General features: G+C 36.6%; 1 protein-coding gene across 5 annotated transcripts in view; it reads left to right on the top strand.

The window, feature by feature from the left end:
* Positions 1-7977, top strand: part of LOC136833344 (trypsin-1) — a 436392-nt gene that overhangs the window by 349463 nt on the left and 78952 nt on the right. The window contains exon 2 of one of the 5 annotated variants that reach the window (XM_067095357.1): positions 2261-2409. The exons of the other annotated variants lie outside the window; for them this stretch is intronic. The gene's annotated coding sequence lies outside the window, so the exon portion shown is untranslated. The remainder of the gene's footprint in view (positions 1-2260; positions 2410-7977) is intronic. 5 annotated transcript variants of the gene reach the window in all.

The raw sequence follows: 7977 nt of genomic DNA, 5'->3' as shown, positions 1-7977 counted from the left end.
TGACGTCCTCGGCATCTAGTAATTTATGTTTTTGTCTTTGTTATAACTTTTGAACTATGCGAGATAAAGACTTCAAATATGCCGTGGTTACTCCACTCAAGATGCCGATGTGAAGACCGAGAGCAAATTCCAGGTCAAAGGTCAAATATGGATTAGTCACCGCTGTGGCCAAAGTTTCACAAATACATCTTGTTTATCCAAATTATATTCCCAAGAATTTCGAGGATTAGTCCATGGCTGTTAACTCTTCCCAATAACTCGTCTTTTTCTTTATGTACATAATATCCATAAATATTTCGTACAGATAGACGAAAGTCTGCATCTGATTCAGTGATAAATTCCGGCGGGTTTGTCCAAACCTGGTGTCCAATGACAAGTTTCGAGGAAAACCTCCAAAACGAATCGAATTCCTCTTAAGTTCATAATTGTTTTACAAAAAAAAATTCACAAATTTTTTTCCTCGAGTATTGTCTTAATTATCGGGACACATAGTCAGACATATTATCAGCAAAACAAGTGAACTTTGGTTAAGACATAACCTTCCTATGGAGTCAGAAAAAAAGGTGTTGATACATATCCACATTCCGCAGATAGTTTGGTTATGGTAGCCTGTAACAAGTTTGAAGCTATTTTTGTGCCCTTACGTTATTTTTTCTCATATTTGACTCGTGTCTTTTGCAGCGTCTCATTATATATATTTTTTCTATTAATATCTCTATTACGGACGCGATGTCTCTCTCTCTCTCTCTCTCTCTCTCTCTCTCTCTCTCTCTCTCTCTCTCTCTCTCTCTCTCTCTCTCTCCAAAAGATAGAAGTTTTTTCTGAACAGCCTTGCAAGTATAAGAATGGGTCATTTAAAAAAAGAAAAATTCTCTGTTACAGTCTTTTGAGCCAGACCTTTTCATGTTCTCTCTCTCTCTCTCTCTCTCTCTCTCTCTCTCTCTCTCTCTCTCTCTCTCTCTCTCTCTCTCTCTCTTCCTTACATAATGGGCTGAACCCTACCAGCGTTCATCCTGAAACATGTGCTACTTGAAGGTCATGAAAAAGAAGGTCAGCCGTTTGACCACTCCTTCTTCTCCCTGATTTCTAGGTCTTCACCTTCATCTCATCTCCTGAACTTCATTTGCTTATTGGGCGGTCGGTAATGGCAGAAAACAAATAGCTGCAGATTTTTTTCTCTCTCGTTTTTACCTTTTTTTGTGGCTTACATTTTGGTGCCATTCAAAGATTGAAATGGTTTAGAAATAAAAAAAAAAAAAGAAATATATTTATTGGACTGCGTCTTCCTTTTGACTTGATTTTAGTTTCCATTGCCTTTTGAAGTTCCAATATATTCCTCGTAGTATACTCTGATGTACATTATGTCTAATGATGTGCAAATTTTGCATATTTAATTGCAGTCTTATCCGATTTGCTTGTAATTTAACGTCGAGCGTATTACTATATATATAATACTTTGGTCATACGAGAGAGAGAGAGAGAGAGAGAGAGAGAGAGAGAGAGAGAGAGAGAGAGAGAGGGAGGGCGATTTGTGCTCTCGCTTTCGTGCATTCCCAAGAATATATGTTAATTCTTAACGGCAGGAAGTCACAACATCACAGCATATGGGTCTTATATAACATTTTCTCTTTCATAGATTTTAAGGGCAAGTTTTTATGTGACGATTTTTTTTTCTAACCTGTCTCTAGGTTACTTACCTTCGCTGCTGAGAAATGGGCATTTATTTGTTTGGATTGTTTTTGTTTGGTGTTCATAGGCAGTATTTTGGTTGATTGCAAAAGCACACAGACTTATTTTTTAAGAAGTTTATGGTAACATCTAATATGTTTTTTCCTGATTTGAATTTTCAAGATCCATAATAGATTTGTAAAGTTTTTAATTTGAAATCATACAGATATCATCGAATAATCCCATGGTAATTTATTCATATCAAGATTCATTATCACGAGTTTATTAGTACATTTTCCAATATTTGTTCTATGTAGAAATAAAGTTAATTACTTAATAGTAATCGTGAGGATATAATTCTTCCATTTGAATGAGTTCACCATAAAATTTTGAAACATTTTCTTTGACTTGTATTTGAACTGTTTTGTGAAGCAGGGCTTCTACCAGTTTTGCTTACTTCTGGCTGAATTGTTTAAGGAGCCAGATTTTAACTAACAGGATTTCTTTGGGTGATTTTTAAGCTTTCTAATATTTTGCTCGTTTTTTGCAACATATAGAGGAGCTTAACCAAACACCTTTCTTTGTATTTCAGGTAAGTTTAGAAAAGGATCGTGGCAACAGCATCTTGCGTCTTCAGTATCTGAATTAGAATCGTCCTTAAAGACAGCAAACCTGACCGGCAGCCCTTGACTCTTAGCATTTCCCGGAGTCACTTTTTCGTCTGTTTTGGCTCCCGATGAGGTAAGACGGTTTTTGCGTAACTTCAGCCTAGTATTAAAAAAAATAGGAGAAAAACGTGACCATGTGAAGAGCCGTTGCATTGAGTTATACGGTCAGTACTTCCAGGAAGGCTTTCTTTTTCCCTTTTTTTGCCTCTATTTCTCTCTCTCTCTCTCTCTCTCTCTGACATCCTTTACCATTTCCCCATCTTAACAAATCTTCTTAGGCACTGCCACGCCCACCTTCGTTTACTGTTTTGATTATCAATACCCGCTCGGAAAGTTAGGGCACCCGCTGTCCTTTCATTGCCTGCTTGAAACCACCTCATTCAGTTTTCTTGTAGTTGATCGCTTGCGTCAGTTGACTGTGGGAATATCCTCTTTGACTGCTTGTCCTTTTCGTGCCTTCAGTCGGCACTGCGAACTTTGCTTTATCGGCCGGACCTGTAGCTGATAAGACAGGTAGATAGTTCTTCCGCGGATAAGGGACCACGCATTTCTCAGTTCATATTTTTCAATTTGTTTATTACTCCAAAGGGGTGTAAGGGTTCTTTGTGAAACTCGCATCAAATATCAGTGCCTTTGCAGCCGATTGTTTAGATTTATATTATTTGCTTTCGTCTGAGTATGAATTTCCTTCGTAGTATGAATATTGCTACTTTAGTCTTTTGTACGTAGTTGTTCTTCAATAGTGATTTACACCTCATACTAGAGTTGAAGTCGAGACGGGTGTCCGCCAGTGGAACTTATGCCAAAACAGATTATTAAATGAACCGTTGGAAAAGGCTTTTTAAAACAGCGACCTCGACCAGGGATTAAGTTCATCAGAAGAAAAGAAGAGGAAGACACTTTCATGCTGGAAGGTAACGTTTCTCACAACTTTTCAAGATCGTTTTATACTGATACCGGGGGCTGATATATTCATTCCTGTTCCAGATTTCCTCTGCCACAAAGGTCGTTAAGGTATGACACGTGATTCACTTCGTTTATGATTCGTGACTTTCACTTAGGAGACTCCAAACGAAAGGTAAAAGGCATCATCTTCGCCTGGTCTCGGAGAAGGGAATTGATACTTAGACCTATGAGCATTTTTTTTTTTTTTTTTTTGGACCCTCTAAATGATATCAAGTGAAAGAGCGAAAACAAAGTTAATCAATAAGAATTATATTTATAGAAACATTCTTCATACGTTCATATATCGCCTCTTTGAATCAATAGCACGAGATCATTAAAAATGATCTCCATTTTGCTTGTAAAGCAAAAGTTGCTCACCAGACGTAACTGATGAACGTAGACCTACCTGTAGAGCAACTTACCTTTCTAGTTTCATTTTATTTTCATTTACGTGGTGTTAATAGTTAATAAAAATGATATTTATAGTAACATTCTTCATAAGTCGTCTCTGAATTAGCAACAAGAGTTAAGTGAAAATTACCTCCATTATTCTCATGAAGTAAAAGTTGTTCACCAGACGTAACTGAAGAACTTAGACCTACCTGTAGGAGCAACTTGCCTTTCTAGTCGCATTTCATTTTCGTTTACGTGGTCCAGTGGCTTTTAGATCGCGAGCCTGACGTATTATTAGAATTTCCAACATTCCGTCCGGTGATTCTGCTCTTCGCAATGCGGTCTGGTTCGGCCGTTTCTAGCTCGAAGAAGGGCAAAGGTTAGTGAAAGGTTTTCATATTTTGGAACCATTATCGTCATCGTTTTTCCCTGTTCCTTTCTCCAGCCTTTCACTGGTTCTTCTTTCCGTCTTTACCGTCATTTGTGTATTTTACTTTTACCCATTTTACTTCTTCTTGCCATGTTGTTTGAAACGACCCGGTGATAGTGTCTGAAAATTGTTGTATTTTTATATTGCACTACCTTTTGGGCCTCGTTAAATTCCGCTAGAAAATCGAAGATTTTGCGAAGTGCAGCACCCAGGAAAACAGGAAAGTGACTTCCATTTTGACAAGTGAAAGATATAATATTCTCACATAAAATATCAATTACTATAAATAAACCACGAACAGAAAGGTCTCGTTGCTTACATGCATTCAACTGCGTTCAGGTTCCAAGAATATTCTGCATCATCTTATTTGTGACGGCTCTGTTCCTCCATAACAGGACCTGGAAAAGGATGTTAGTTCTTCTGTAATTACGTCATGAAGAGCTAGACCAATGAATTTGTCAGCAACATTCTGGGAAATCGATTTCAACACTGGAAGGTTTTTAGGCTTGTTTCTTCTTTTTTGCGTCTCTTTGTTCCTCACTTTTTTAGCTTGTTTTTTCGTGGTTTTTCCCCTTCTTGAATTCTGTTTTCTTTTTTTCTTCTCTTCTTCCGTTTTTGAGTTTGTTTTTTTTCGTGGTCTTCTGGATATTTTTTTTTTTATTTCGACGAATTATTTTTCAAGTTTTTCTTAGTCAAAACCGCAATGCGTTGGTGGGTTTTTTCTGTTATTTTTGTGGTCGTCATTGTGACACTGTAAGGTGACTAGTGTTTATATGCGTTTTCAGTATTGTTATCGATTATTGATAAAAACGAGAAGCGTTTTTATGTTAGTAAAGCAGCGTTATGAAACTGTCATATTCCTGTTCAAAAAAATTATAAACAGTATGTACAGTGAAACGAAGCCACGGTTACTTCCTTCCAAAACACATAGTACTCTTGAAGGTTTAATTTCCAATCTTCAAAAGAAATATTCGCTTGGGACGTGAATGGAAAACCGAGGGAAAAGAACGCTTACAGGAGGCTGATCATTGTCTACAAGGGAATGACCCGTTTTCGAAATCGAAAATAAACAAGTAAAAAATACGCCGAGGTTTCTTCGGCGCAATCGAGTTTTCTATACAGCGTATAATGCTGAATGAAACTCTCGATGTGCTGCAGTATGAAACTCTCAGCCACGACCTGGCAGCGCTCGGTTGCTCCCCAGATGCGGTCAAGCCAAGTGATGATGCGTCGGCGGCTGGCGCCTCTAGCGGTGCCAGACTCACGATACGTGTCTAACCTTAAACTTGAATAAAATAAAAACTGCTGAGGCCAGAGGGACACAATTTGGTATGTTTGATAATTGGGGATTGGATGATCAACATGCCAATTTGCAGTCCTCAAGCCTCAGTACTTTTTAAGATCTGAGGGCGGACAGGAAAAGTGCTGACGGACAGACAAAGCCATCTCAATAGTTTTCTTTTGCAGAAAACTAAAACAGACAAAAGGTAATATTGCTCAACCTTCTAAATTCAAAGCCGGGGGTCGTCTTAGGCAAGATAGACAGGATCACACATTCGGCTGTAACAGCGAAGAACCTCAAAGAATGAAGAATATAGATAGAATTGATAGATAGATATAGAGATAGATTAGGATCTCAGTGCAAAAACACATTGTCTTGTATATTGGCGTGATAAAAGGATGAATTTTTTGGGATGAGATTGGTAGCCCCACGCCAATTTTCTTGACCCCTGTAAAAGATCATACTCATTTACAGTTGGGTGGACTGGTGAGCTGTAGGTCGAGAGAAAACCTCTGGGGAGGATGACTGATGGTGCGATTTCCTACAAATAAAATAAAAAAAAAATGTTCAGGAGAACTTTAAATTCTGTAGGCCACCTTATAAGCTGAGGAAAAAATATATTATTATTATTATTATTATTATTATTATTATTATTATTATTATTATTATTATTATTATTATTATTATTATTATTATTATTATTTCACTAAAAACTAAATTGGTGATAACACGGTTCATGGCACTTCAACTATAGTCTAAAATCATGACATGATGACTATTAAATATTTAATCAGAAAGTAATTATTTGGATTACATCGGGAAAGCTCGAAAATGAAATTGATAGAAATCTCACGAACTGAGAATATGAAAATATTTGTTCCTGGCAATTTCAGAGAGGGTGAAAGTGAGTTCATCTTAATTACATTTAATGTAAACTGAAAGTTGTCTTATGAGCGGAACAAGTAAAACAGAGATTTAAGATTATAAGAATAAGATAAGATATACAATATATATATATATATATATATATATATATATATATATATATATATATATATATAATGTGTGTGTGTGTATATATACACACATATATAATCGTTCTAGGAAGTTGTTATTATTATTATTCATGCGTCGTACAACGGGTTAAGTGGAACAGTACTGGGTATGGTCAGTTCTCGGGCACCAGCCCTTGAAATGCCCGCCCTTGGCGATGGTGGGCGGTGTCTGCTACATGTAAACACACTTCCCTGTATACCAGAATTGTGGCTTCGGAAGGTAAAACCTTTTGGAAACGGTTTCTCTGTAGGTAAAATGGTAATAATAGATTTTATTATTATTATTATTATTATTATTATTATTATTATTGACGAATACCATTACTTTAACGGGATAGAAAATTTGCCAAGTCCTTCGTAGTTTTTATTTTTTATGTGAGTCTAGATCTTAACTTTCCGGTTGTCAACAAGTCTTTTGTTAGGCTTATAGCCTATGGCTGATAGCGTATGAAGGTTATAAAGATGACTGACATATGTTCACTGAACGCGATAAAAAAAAAGTTAATATACAGTGTACACAGTAGTATTTATATTAATATATTAGTTCATGTACACAGGGAAGTTTAATTTGATAGATTTAAATGAAATAAGCTTCTTTGTAGTACAAGACCTAATAAATATTCACATATAAAGTGTTGTCGGTGTTAAGGCTGGCGCTGCTGTTGATATTACAGAATCGTTTTTGGAAGCGATACATTTGAAAGGCCGTTGGTTCCAATTGCGGTAAAAATAAATTTTTGCGAATACTTAAATAACATGGTTTTCGTATGTATATTTGTTTTCTAGAACTGTACCATCATAATTATCAACAACCCACGTAGGAGCGGGAGTTTTAGCTTCATTTGTACTTAAGGCTATTAGTTGGAGTGCGTCCCAACTTGAATGGATGAGCTAGAGTACTTCTCACTCTGAATGAATGAGTTATAGTACTTCTTAGCCTGAACAGAATGAGTGATACCGCAAAAAGCAAACTGTTCAGCAGTACAACGTTTGCTACTTCCCTGGTCTGTCAGGTTTGGTTAGTACTTGAATGGGTGACCACCTGTGAATAACGGACGCCGTTTGCAAATAAGCTCCTGCGGCATTGAGTCGTAACGAGGCCAAAGAAGTAATAGAGGAAATGAATGAAAATGAATAACAGAATTTTTTCTTCCTCTTTTACACGAGACGTGTAAATATTCTCCTTTCTTTCCGGTCCTCTGGTATTCGCTTTACGGTCTGTTTACCAACTGCGACTTTTATTCCAATTCACAAAAAAATGCTTGTGTCTTCGTGTCATTATTCCATATCTTCATTATTCCTATTCTTTTAGTTCATTAGGAAGAGGAACACGATCCACTAAGCCCTACTAGTGTATTGTGTTATAGCGAGTTGTCGAATAAGGTATAAAGCTATATATATTTTTTTTTCGTAAGTTATTCTGAAGATTGCGGCTGTCTTCTGTTTAAATGAAGTCTTTGCTAAGAATACGCTCTGACTTATGGAAGAATAATAGAGACTGTATCCATTGTTTTCACTCTTGTGTTTAGATAAAGA

This window comes from Macrobrachium rosenbergii, chromosome 51 (genome assembly GCF_040412425.1).
Source record: "Macrobrachium rosenbergii isolate ZJJX-2024 chromosome 51, ASM4041242v1, whole genome shotgun sequence".
Lineage (NCBI taxonomy): Eukaryota > Metazoa > Arthropoda > Malacostraca > Decapoda > Palaemonidae > Macrobrachium > Macrobrachium rosenbergii.
The sequence above is the reverse complement of the archived record's forward strand: the minus strand, read 5'-3'. Positions and strand labels throughout refer to the sequence as shown.